The 13,727-nt window shown below is 47.3% G+C and overlaps 1 protein-coding gene across 1 annotated transcript in view; it reads left to right on the top strand.

The window, feature by feature from the left end:
• The window catches only part of LOC121534924 (parapinopsin-like), a 92,732-nt gene that overhangs the window by 38,643 nt on the left and 40,362 nt on the right, over nucleotides 1-13,727 (top strand). The window lies entirely within an intron of this gene.

Consider the following 13,727-nt stretch of genomic DNA (forward strand, 5'->3'; position numbering starts at 1 on the left):
TGTAGTGCCTTGTGGTCAGAGTCTGAGCAGTTGCCATACCAGGCGGTGAAGCAACCAGTCAGGATGCTCTCGATGGTGCAGCTGTATAACTTTTTGAGGATCTGAGGACCCATGCTAAATCTTTTCAGTCTCCTGAGGGGGAATAGGTTTTGTCGTGCCCTCTTCACGACTGTCTTGGTGTGTTTGGACCATGATAGTTTGTTGGTGATGTGGACACCAAGGAACTTGAAGCTCTCAACCTGTTCCACTACAGCCCCGTCGATGAGAATGGGGGCATGCTCAGTCCTCTTTTTTTTTCCTGTAGTCCACAATCATCTCCTTTGTCTTGATCACGTTGAGGGAGAGGTTGTTATCCTGGCACCACACGGCCAGGTCTCTGACCTCCTCCCTATAGGCTGTCTCATTGTTGTTGGTGATCAGACCTACCACTGTTGTGTCGCCGGCAAACCTAATGATGGTGTTGGAGTCGTGCCTGGCCATGCAGTCATGGGTGAACAGGGAATACAGGAGGGGACTGAGCACGCACCCATGAGGGGCCCCCGTGTTGAGGATCAGCGTGGCAGATGTGTTGTTACTTACCCTTACCACCTGGGGGCGGCCCGTCAGGAAGTCCAGGATCCAGTTGCAGAGGGAGGTGTCCCAGGGTCAGCTTAGTAATGAGCTTTGAGGGCACTATGGTGTGGAACGCTGAGCTGTAGTCAATGAATAGCATTCTCACGTAGGTGTTCCTCTTGTCCAGGTGGGAAAGGGTAATGTGGAGTGCAATAGAGATTGCATCATCTGTGGATCTGTTGGGGCGGTATGCAAATTGGAGTGGGTCTAGGGTTTCTGGGATAATGGTGTTGATATGAGCCATGACCAGCCTTTCAAAGCACTTCATGGCTACAGACGTGAGTGCTACGGGTCAGTAGTCATTTAGGCAGGTTATCTTAGTGTTCTTGGGCACAGGGACTATGGTGATCTGCTTGAAACATGTTGGTATTACAGACTCAGTCAGGGACATGTTGAAAATGACAGTGAAGACACTTGCCAGTTGGTCAATGCATGTTCGGAGTACACGTCCTGGTAATCTGTCTGTAGTGAAAGGACACCCCTTCAATAGTGACCCATTCAATTGCTGTGGAACTGGAGACTGAGGATTTTCATAATTTTGCACTTTCAAATAGTGCTGAGCGATTAACCAAAATGTCTACTAAGCTAAAATAAAATATGAAATTGTTTTAAGATGGTCATACCATGGATCATAAAAAATATTGGATAAAATATTGAATTTGGCCTTTACTTCTATAGCCCATAGAAACACATTGAATAACACATTAGTAAATGGCAAAAAAGACCGTCAAAAATATAAGATATGAGACAGCTCAGATTTTTTATTTATATTATTTATTTAACCCCTTATTTTTGTTGGCACAAAACTACCTCCATGCTTCCATTTATTTGTATAGGTTACCTTCAGACGAGTCCTGTGACACAGACAGAAGTTGGCACATCAGCATTTACCAACTTCAGACGAGTCCCGTGGGGCTTGTGGGAGTCGTAGAGCAAAACGGAGAACACCATCGTGAGAGTCTTATCTTTTCATAGAGTGGTCCAATTAGTTTGCCAAACCGTTCGTACACTACAGCTGATTTCATGACAAGACCGATGTCTCATAGTCTGACAAACATCGCTGTAGCTCGGCCACCTTCCACTGTAGATGCGGGAGGCTGACATAGGCGGATGCGGTGGATTGAGACGCTGCCCATGCAACAAAACAGACACTATATATACAAAAGTATGTGGACACCCCTTCAAATTAGTGGGTTCGGCTATTTCAGCCACACCCGTTGCTTACAGGTGTATAAAATCGAGCACACAGCCATTCAATCTCCATAGACCAACATTGGCAGTAGAATGGCCTTACTGAAGAGCTCAGTGACTTTCAACGTGGCACCGTCATAGGATGCCACCTTTCCAACAAGTCAGTTCGTCAAATGTCTGCCCTGCTAGAGCTGCCCCAGTCAACTGTAAGTGCTGTTATTGTGAAGTGGAAACGTCTAGGAGCAACAAAGGCTCAGCTGTGAAGTGGTAGACCACACAAGCTCACAGAATGGGACCGCCGAGTGTTGAAATGCATAGCGTTGTGTGGATCAGACACGGAGATGGAGAGAAGAGAGAATGCGTGATCAAGATGGATAGAGAGCAGTTGCTTTGTGAGGTATCTCTACCTGAAAATACATGATCTAAGTGATTGATATTTGGTATTCAGCAGTATGCCTTATTTACTTTGAAGAACTACTCAAATAGTGATTTTGTCAGACAGCATAGGCTGCAGCTCTATAGAGTCATCAAATAAAACCAATACATAACAACTGAAATATTATATATATATATTTATTTTATTAAAGTAAAGTAATGTGAATAAATTATGGTTAATAATGAAAAATGGGCAGTCACTATCAAAAAGCACTAATCGCTCAGCACTACTTTCCAATGAACTTTTCAAAACTGTAGACTAAACTATTGGGAACGAAAAGCAAACAAACTACTTTTCCATGGCAACGTGTCAGGCCATAATCATAGATGTAATTTCCTTCCATTCTGCCGTGGCAGCTTATGACTGATAACAATCACTGAAGATGAATCACTCACCTGTTAGGGATGTCTTTGTTCCTGAGTGTGGAACCGCCTGACATTTAACTGCCTGCCCCGCCGACAAGACATCTTAGATTTCAGTTTGGCAGCCCTGCAACTTTGTGACAACTTACCATGTTTCCAAAGAGCGTCCGTTACTAGCATATCACAGTAATGAAATTGGGTGTTCCGTACCTGTAATCTACATTTAATTAACCTTTATCTTGACTCTATATTTTCTCAGAGGAAATTGCCTGCATTCAAATTGACACAGGCCATTGGTTCAGTAATTATGTCAGTGGTATCTGATTATTTTTGTGAGCACATCTGAAACCTTATATGTGTAATTCTGTGGTATAATTAATTAATTAATTTGGTGATGTATTCATTAGAGAGACCTTCATGTTCACCATTAATTTCATTGCTCTTATAACCACATAATATATTGTCACGGTTTCGGCCGAGGCTGCTCCTCCCCCTGGTTCGGGCAGGCTTCGGCGTTCGCCGTCCCCGGAATACTAGCTGCCACCGTTGTATGTTTCGTGTGTTGATTGCTTTGGTCTGTCTGGTACACCTGTGTCTGTTTGTGTCCTAATTACGTGTCCTATAAGTTCCCTGTTTTGTGTTAGTTATATTGTGTGTTGTTGTCCGCGTGTCGTTTGAGCTGCGTGTTTTGCGCTCTATATGTTTTGTTTTACGCATGTTGCGTAGTGTTCTCGCCTCTGTATTTTCGAGGTCGTGTATTGAATATTGTTCACTTTACTATAGTAAAGTTTGTTGGACTAAACCTCTGTGTCCTGCGCCTGACTCCTCATCACATCCACATCGGTGCCAAACTGACAGAACAACACACCATCTATGGAGTCAGCAGGATCAGCGACGACAACCTGGTCGCTAGAAGAACGGCTCAGTCATCAGGACTCCATGATCCGGCAACTGGAGGCCGTTCTGGGCGAGGTGTCCAACACTCTGCACCGGTTGGCTAATGGAGAGGTGCCCACGTCCTCATACACCATCCCATCACCACCGGTCAGTCCTCCTCTCTCAGCGCCGGAACCCAGTGGTATTCGGCTCTCGCTCCCGAGGGCATATGACGGTTCTGCAGCCGGGTGTCAGGGGTTCCTCCTGCAGGTAGAACTATACCTGGCTACTATACACCCAGCGCCCTCGGGATACGAGAGCGTCTCCGCCCTCATCTCCTGTCTATCCGGAAAGGCGTTGGAGTGGGCCAACGCCGAATGGAGGAGAATAGACGCAGCTACCATCACCTACGCTGAGTTCTCCCGCCGCTTCCGGGCAGTCTTCGATCACCCACCTGAAGGGAAGGCGGCGGGGGAGCGTCTGTTCTACCTCCGACAGGAGAAGAGGAGCGCACAGGAGTTCGCACTGGAGTTCCGGACGTTAGCTGCGGATTCAGGATGGAATGAGAGGGCCCTCATCGACCAGTACCGGTGTAGCCTGCGAGAGGACGTTCGTCGTGAGCTGGCCTGCAGGGACACCAACCTATGCTTCGACCAGCTGGTGGACATCTCCATCCGGCTTGACACCCTGCTGGCCACCCGCGGACGTCCCGAGTGGGGGTCGTCCATTCCATCCTCCAGCACCTCCGAGCCAATTCCTATGGAGCTCGGGGTGCTGGGCGCTAGAGAGAGGAGGAGGGAGAACCCGAGGGGGGCCACCCCCTGCACCAACTGTGGCCGTGGAGGACACACCGCGGCCAGGTGCTGGGGAGGGTCTTCTGAGAGAGGGGACAACAGGTCACGCACTGGGGGAGTCATTTCAGGTGAGTAGGCGCCCCACTTACCCAGAGCTCTCTGTTGGTCACATGAGTATTCCTGTGCGTTTTCCACAGGTGGCACCTCATTCCCAGCATAAGGCGCTAGTAGATTCAGGCGCAGCTGGGAACTTTATTGATCGGGCATTTTGTGCTAGGTTAGGAATTCCCCTTCGGCCGGTAGAAGTTCCATTCCCTGTCCACGCATTAGACAGCCGGCCGTTGGGGTCGGGTCTGATCAGGGATGTCACAGCACCGCTGACGATGACGACGCAGGGGGGTCATGAGGAAATCATTCAGTTCTATCTGATTGACTCTCCTGCGTACCCAGTGGTGTTGGGGCTTCCCTGGTTAAGCACCCACGATCCTACCATAGCGTGGCAACAGAGGGCTCTTATGGAGTGGTCTGCCCAGTGTGTAGGGAGATGTCTAGGTGTTTCCATAGGGGCGACCTCGGTAGAGAGTCCGAACCAAGTGCCCGCACTGCGCATTCCCCCCGAGTATGAGGATTTAGCACTTGTGTTTAGCAAATCGAGGGCAGCACGGCTACCTCCTCATAGACAGGGGGACTGTGCGATAAATCTCCAGACCGGAGCAGCTCTTCCCAGGAGTCATGTGTATCCCCTGTCTCAAGAGGAAACTGCGGCTATGGAGACTTACATAGCCGAGTCCTTGGCACAGGGATACATACGGTCCTCCACTTCTCCGGTCTCCTCGAGTTTCTTCTTTGTGAAGAAGAAGGACGGGGGATTGCGCCCGTGTATTGATTACCGTAGTCTCAATCAGATCACAGTAAAATACAGTTACCCACTTCCACTGATTGCGACGATGACGGAGTCATTACGCGGAGCGTGGTTCTTCACAAAGTTGGATCTCAGGAGCGCGTACAATTTGGTGCGCATTAGGGAGGGGGATGAATGGAAAACAGCATTTAGCACCACCTTGGGTCATTACGAGTATCTCGTCATGCCATACGGGTTAATGAATGCTCCTTCAGTCTTCCAATCCTTTGTTGACGAGATTTTCCGGGACATGCATGGGCAGGGTGTAGTGGTGTACATTGACGACATTCTAGTGTATTCTTCTACACGAGCCGAGCATGTAGCCCAGGTGCGCTGAGTATTGAGACGACTGTTGGAGCATGACTTGTATGTCAAGGCAGAGAAATGCCTGTTCTTCCAGGAGTCCGTCTCCTTTTTGGGTTATCGGTTGTCCGCGTCTGGCGTGGAGATAGAGGTAGATCGGGTATCGGCTGTGCGTAATTGGCAAACTCCAACCACCGTAAAAGAGGTGCAGCGGTTCTTGGGTTTTGCTAATTACTACCGGAGGTTTATCCGGGGCTTTGGACAGGTTGCAGCTCCCATTACGTCCCTGCTAAAGGGGGGTCCGGTGCGCTTGCGGTGGTCAGCTGAGGCGGACAGGGCATTTGTCAAGCTGAAGAACCTGTTCGCCTCGGCCCCGGTGCTGGCGCATCCGGATCCCTCTTTGCCTTTCCAAGTAGAGGTGGACGCGTCCGAGACCGGTATTGGGGCAGTCCTGTCACAACTGTCCGGCACGCCACCTAAGCTCCGCCCCTGTGCGTTCTACTCCAAGAAGCTCAGCTCGGCGGAGCGCAATTATGACGTTGGGGACAGGGAGCTGTTAGCTGTAGTCCAGGCCCTAAAGGTGTGGAGGCATTGGCTTGAGGGGGCTCAACACCCTTTCCTCATTCTGACTGATCACCGTAACCTGGAGTACATCCGGGCAGCTAGGAGATTGAACCCTCGTCAGGCTAGGTGGAACATGTTCCTGACCCGGTTTGTTTTTAAGATCACATACATCCCTGGGTCCCAGAACGGTAAGGCAGACGCCCTGTCCCGGCAGTATGACACAGAGGAGAGGTCTATTGAGCCTACTTCCATACTGCCGAAGTCTTGTCTGGTGGCTCCGGTAGTATGGGAGGTCGATACGGAAATCGAGCGGGCGCTGCGTACCGACCCTACTCCCCCGAGTGTCCTGTGGGGCGGACGTACGTTCCGCTCGAGGTTCGTGATCGGCTTATTTCTTGGGCTCATACATCACCCTCCTCTGGACATCCTGGTATTGGTCGGACGGTGCACTGCCTTAGCGTGAAATACTGGTGGCCAACGTTAGCCAGGGATGTGAGGGTTTATGTCTCCTCCTGCTCGGTGTGTGCCCAGTGTAAGGCACCTAGACATTTGCCCAGGGGTAAGTTACATCCTCTGCCCGTTCCACAACGACCATGGTCCCACCTCTCGGTGGATTTTGTGACCGATCTACCCCCTTCCCAGGGTAATACCACCATTTTGGTCGTTGTGGATCGGTTTTCTAAGGCCTGTCGTCTCCTCCCACTGCCGGGTCTCCCTACTGCCCTACAGACCGCCGAGGCCCTATTTACCCACGTGTTCCGGCACTATGGAGTCCCCGAGGATATTGTGTCCGACCGAGGTCCCCAGTTCACCTCCAGAGTCTGGGGGGCTTTCATGGAACGCCTGGGGGTCTCGGTTAGCCTTACCTCGGGGTACCACCCAGAGAGCAATGGGCAGGTTGAACGTGTGAACCAGGATGTGGGTAGGTTTTTGAGGTCCTATTGCCGGGACCGGCCGGAGGAGAGGTCGAGGTATATCCCCTGGGCAGAGATGGCCCAGAACTCTCTCCGCCACTCCTCCACCGGATTAACACCTTTCCAGTGTATTTTAGGGTATCAGCCGGTCCTGGCACCGTGGCACGAGAGCCAGACCGAGGCCCCTGCGGTGGACGAGTGGATTCGGGCGCTTCGGAGGAGACGTGGGGACGCTGCCCATGTCCATCTGCAGCGTGCCATCCGTCAACAAAAGGCGAGCGCCGATCGCCACCGCAGTGAGGGGCCGGTGTACGCACCGGGAGATCGAGTCTGGATCTCGACTCGAAACCTGCCCCTCCGCCTGCCCTGCCGGAAGCTGGGTCGGCGGTTTGTGGGGCCCTTCAAAGTCCTGAGAAGATTGAACGAGGTGTGTTACAGATTACAACTGCCTATTGAGTACAAAAATATTAACCCCTCGTTCCATGTGTCTCTTCTCAGGCCGGTGGTAGCTGGTCCACTCCAAGAGGAGGAGATAGGAGAGACCCCTCCACCCCCTTTGGACATCGAGGGGGCACCGGCGTACAGGGTCCGGACTATATTGGACTCGAGGCGCCGGAGGAGTGGTCTCCAGTATCTCGTAGAGTGGGAGGGGTACGGTCCGGAGGAACGGTGCTGGGTGCCTAGGAGGGACATCCTCGACCCATCCCTCCTGACAGAGTTCCACCGTGGGCATCCCACGCGCCCGGGTCCGCGTCCTCCTGGCCGTCCCCGAGACCGGGGTCAGCGCACGGCTGGAGCCGCGCGTCAAAGGGGGGGTACTGTCACGGTTTCGGCCGAGGCTGCTCCTCCTCCTGGTTCGGGCAGGCTTCGGCGTTCGCCGTCCCCGGAATACTAGCTGCCACCGTTGTATGTTTCGTGTGTTGATTGCTTTGGTCTGTCTGGTACACCTGTGTCTGTTTGTGTCCTAATTACGTGTCCTATAAGTTCCCTGTTTTGTGTTAGTTATATTGTGTGTTGTTGTCCGCGTGTCGTTTGAGCTGCGTGTTTTGCGCTCTATATGTTTTGTTTTACGCATGTTGCGTAGTGTTCTCGCCTCTGTATTTTCGAGGTCGTGTATTGAATATTGTTCACTTTACTATAGTAAAGTTTGTTGGACTAAACCTCTGTGTCCTGCGCCTGACTCCTCATCACATCCACATCGGTGCCAAACTGACATATATAATCCATTTGATGGTTTGATCAATGGAACTTTGTAGCTCCGTGATCCGAATTGAAGAAAGTCAGAACCACTCTAAAGCTGGATTTACAGAATGTGCTAATGATTTAACTTTTTACCTTGGAGCAACCTTTAGCTGGTGAAACTAAGTGAAACTGCAGGTAAAGAACTTCAAACCTTTTGATTATCAGACAGTCCATGGCTAGGTTCCAAAGTTAGCATATATGCCCAATACTTCTCTTCATTCTGAGTGGTAGTGTACATTTTGGAACTGAGCCCATATTCCTGACCCTGCTATTATTCTCTTCTATTTTTGGTCATCGCTCTCTGTTGGACTCTTTCACTGTCCTTCATTCCCAATGAAAGCTTTTCTCCTCTCCGTAATTGCCATTCCAACACACACTTCAGACATGTCTCATCTCCTGTCTAATTTTTGATGGTTTGGGCAACTATTTTCTGTCGATAGGGAGGTACGAAACAGTTTCACAGCTGTCAAGATGATACCACACAGCAGTTGCATTGAAATAGATGAACATTTGACATAGACACCATACAGTAGTAGTCTTTTTTATTTTAATTATACATTTGAGATCGAAATGTTCTGAGTTGAGACAACTATTGCTATTTATTGGACATGGCTTTGTAGTGAAAGTGATTAGAAGACTTTTAACAACGACACCTCCTACTTAATTATACTTTTAAGGTGATAATGTGATGTGTGTGTTTGATACATGTCCCCTGTGTGGTCCTCTGTAGCTCAGCTGGTAGAGCACAGCGCTTGTAACGCTAAGGTAGTGGGTTTGATCCCCGGGACCACCCATACACGACATATTTTTTTTAAAATTATGCACGCATGACTGTAAGTCGCTTTGGATAAAAGCGTCTGCTAAATGGCATATTATTATTATTACTACATTTTGTGATGGTAAAATTTTTTTTTTTAGAATCACCTCTTTCCTCCATCTAAATTGGTGATGACACACACTCGACAGGCAAAAAACAGCAATTATGTGTTCACTTTATTGACATACAGTTAGATGTAGAGTGGATAAGAGCACCTTTGCAGCAATAGATTGACAGACATTTATCCCTTAGCAGTGAATACCTGTCAGATTTAGTCATTTTTCCTCAATCCCTTGGCTTTAGGTGATTATCATCTCTGCTTTGACACATCCAAATTGTCTGTGGCCATGATTTCACTTAGCAAGGTCTGCCACATATGGCAGACCCATAGGGAAGGCTGAAATACCTCACTTATTACCAAGTGTTGCTGTTAGTTACCAAAGTGTTCTGCTTTCATGCTCAGCGACAGGAGGTTTTTGTTCCAACACCATTGTCTCACGTCAGATAGCGCGACGGCCGTCTAATAACTCGCAAACACTCATGGGATAGCTACAAAGAAGTCCGGCTACAATATGCTGTTCTAACTAGGGCTGTTACCACCACACCGCAGTAAAATTCCATGTGACCGCTGAGTCACAGTAATCTCCTCTTATGCACTCTGGACACGCTTTATTAGTACCCAACTAGCTAACGACCATCAGGTCCTAATGGCCTGGTACTCAGGGCTCTATTGTCCTTCTAACCACTCTGACATCAATGCAAATGCATTTGAAAATCACATGAAACAGTTAGCACCAAAACAGTATCCTGCTTTTAAAACTCACCTCACTGTCATGATCAATTTGAAGAAGCTCAACAGCAGGTTGAAACTGAGTGGAAAACATGGTCATTGTGGATGTTGTTTCAAAGCCTAACACAATGAAATGGACAGAGCTTTCTAAAGTGATGATTAATTCAAAACCCATACGTACACTACCAGTCAAAGGTTTTAGAACACCCACTCATTCAAGGGTTTTTCTTTATTTTTACTATTTTCTACATTGTAGAATAATAGTGAAGACATCAAAACTATGAAATAACACATATGGAATCATGTAGTAACCAAAAAAGTGTTAAACAAATCAAAATATATTTTATATTTGAGATTCTTCAAACAGCCACCCTTTGCCTTGATGACAGCTTTGCACACTCTTGGCATTCTCTCAACCAGCTTCATGAGTTAGTCACCTGGAATTCATTTCAATTAACAGGTGTGCCTTCTTAAAGGTTAATTTGTGGAATTTCTTTCCTTCTTAATGCGTTTGAGCCAATCAGTTGTGTTGTGACAAGGTAGGGGGGGGGTATACAGAAGATAGCCCTATTTGGTAAAAGACCAAGTCCATATTATGGCAAGAACAGCTCAAATAAGCAAAGAGAAATGACAGTCCATCATTACTTTAAGACATGAAGGTCAGTCAATACGGAACATTTCAAGAACTTTGAACGTTTCTTCAAGGGCAGTCGCAAAAACCGTCAAGCGTTATGATGAAACTGGCTCTCATGAGGACCACCACAGGAATGGAAGACCCAGAGTTACCTCTGCTGCAGAGGATAATAAATTGCAGCCCAAATAAATGCTTCACAGAGTTCAAGTAACAGACACATCTCAACATCAACTGTTCAGAGGAGACTGTGTGAATCAGGCCTTCATGGTCGAATTGCTGCAAAGAAACCACTACTAAAGGACACCAATAAGAAGAAGAGACTTGCTTGGGCCAAGAAACATGAGCAATGGACATTAGACCGGTGGAAATGTGTGCTTTGGTCTGGAGTCCAAATTGGAGATTTTTGGTTCCAACCGCCGTGTCTTTGTGAGACACGGTGTTGGTGAACGGATGATCTCTGCATCTGTATTTCCAACTTAAAGCATGGAGGAGGAGGTGTTATGGTGTGGGGGTGCTTTGCTGGTGACACTGTCAGTGATTTATTTAGAATTCAAGGCACACTTAACCAGCATGGCTACCACAGCATTCTGCAGCGATACGCCATCCCATCTGGTTTGGGCTTAGTGAGACTATCATTTGTTTTTCAACATGACAATGACCCAACACACTTTCAGGCTGTGTAAGGGCTATTTGATGACCTGGCCTCCGCAATCCCCCGACCGCAACCAAATTGAGATGGTTTGGGATGAGTCGGACCGCAGAATGAAGGAAAAGCACCCAAAAAACCTGAATTAAAATGTTGATTGTACCAGTTGTGTAGTGGTGCCTGGAGAAGTGGGTATACTATAATTTTGCCCTAAAAATTGCAAGCGGCCAGCCCTGGCGAAGGAAAGGCGCCCTGTGTAAAAAATTCTATAAGAAACAATGACTTAAATGATAAATCCCATATTGGTCTTTCACAGTCAGGCCAACCCAAACTGTACTGTGCAGTAGGCTAATAGTAGGCCTACTATTGAAACAGATAAACTGAGTCAGAAATTCACAGGTTTCAGATTTTCCCTAATTTTTCCAGGTTTTCGTTCTCAAAGTCACACTTTTTTTTTTTACAGAAAAACTTCACAATTATCAATGTTTAAACCACATCAGGAGACCACTTTTGAGGTCTGGGAAAAATCTAAGAAATGTTGATTTTTTAGAGTAGTTACCCTTTAATTCAAATGTGCAGGCACCTGGCACTATTGTTTGATTAGAGGTGTTTCTGTAGCACATGAGATGGAGTTTGCAAAATAAATGGCCACTGGATTGATGCAAATAATCATGATATCATTCTGATAGGTAGGCATAGGCTACTTTGTAGCTAGTTAACATTTAATAGAGAACATTTTTGGCAAAGCCTTTCCATCTACCAGAAGACCTATCACTAGCGTCACTATATTCTTCCTGTTTCTTAATTGTTTGAAACCTGGGCGTTTTACTTCATATTAAGAGGCATATCTTACCTTGCTTCAAAATAGCCTATAGCCAAAATCCCACCATAGAAACGTGGAGGCAATTATTTAAATAAAGACTTACTCATATGCGTTCTCTTGTTCTATTGGTTTTCTTTTAACTTTCTTTCATTGTCTAGCAGCCAAATGGCATTATTCTAATTATATTAACAACCCATGATAGTTGTTGCATCTTTTAATCCCCCCTCTTCCTAACTGATATTTCCATCTCAGTCCATGAAACCTCTTGCATGTGCGGTGCTCATTTTAGAAAGGTGTTTTCCTGCTAATTGCATTTTGGAACATTCACACGTAGGCCTACTGCAGTGTGTACACTGTGCCTGTAAAGAAATAATCGTTTATCAACATTTTAAGCTAAACATTACGATCTGTTCCATGAGCCCTATTAATTGATACGGCATATACCTCCACTACACTACTTTGATACGTATCAGTGAGTATAGGCAATGCCCACTGAAAAATAAGTGGGTAGCCTAGATGGCATACCTGCGTATACCCTCCACTACACCACTGATTGTGTCTTATACAATACATAGCCTACCGCATATTGCATACTACACATGGCAGAAAAACATAAAACAAAACTGATTTAAGATGTCTTTGGTACATAGGCTAATTGGTCTAGCCTATACTCTAAAATCACTTGCTTTCCCAAATGAAGCACTGGGTAGCTGCAGGAACAGGGTTCGAGAGCCCATGGCATACAGAGTTTGGGTGGATTTTCACCTGTCGCACAGGGAGAGCATGCTCCTCAAATGCATGGCGTGAAATAAGTGTTCTTATATTTATTTTTCAGCTGCTCATATTAAGCACAGCTCTGCTATAAAACCGAAGTAGCCTCCAGGCAAAATTGGAAAAAACGTACAGGCTGGAAAGCGCACAGCCTCCATTTGCTATTCGAGTGCATACAGGTGACATATTTTTCCTGCCCATTTGATAATGGGCCATTCTAAATCTAAACTAATTTTACACTACATTAATAAAAGTATGTGGACACCTGCTCGTCATTCCCCCCTTTGCTGCTTTAACAGTCTCCACTCTTCTGGGAAGGCTTTCCATTAGATGTTGGAACATTAGTGAGGTTGGGCACTGATGTTGGGCGATTAGGCCTGGCTCGCAGTTGGCATTCCAATTCATCCCAAAGGTGTTCGATGGGGTTGAGGTCAGGGCTCTGTGCAGGCCAGTCAAGTTCTTCCACACCAATCTCGACAAACCATTTCTATATGGATCTCGCTTTGTGCACGTGTGTATTGTCTTGCTGAAACAGGAAAGGGCCTTCCCCAAACTGTTGCCAGAAAGTTGGAAGCACAGAATTGTCTAGAATGTTATTGTATGCTGTAGCGTTAAGATTTCCCTTCACTGGAACTAAGGGGCCTAGCCCGACCCATGAAAAACAGCCCCAGACCATTATTCCTCCTCCACCAAACTTTACAGTTGGCACTATGCATTGGGGCAGGTAGCGTTCTCCTGGCATCCGCCAAACCCAGATTCGTCCTTCGGACTGCCAGATGATGAAGCGTGATTCATCACTCCAGAGAACACGTTTCCACTACTCCAGAGTCCAATGGTGGTGAGCTTTACACCACTCCAGCCGACGCTCGGCATTGCGCATGGTGATCTTAGGCTTGTGTGCTACTGCTCGGCCATGGAAACCCATTTCATGAAGCTCCCGACGAACAGTTCTTGTGCTGACATTGCTTCCAGAGGCAGTTTGGAACTCGGTAGTGAGTGTTGCAACCGAGGACAGGCGATTTTTACGCTTCAGCACTCTGCGATCGTGTTC

Source organism: Coregonus clupeaformis, chromosome 21, assembly GCF_020615455.1.
Source record: "Coregonus clupeaformis isolate EN_2021a chromosome 21, ASM2061545v1, whole genome shotgun sequence".
NCBI classification, from domain to species: Eukaryota; Metazoa; Chordata; class Actinopteri; order Salmoniformes; family Salmonidae; genus Coregonus; species Coregonus clupeaformis.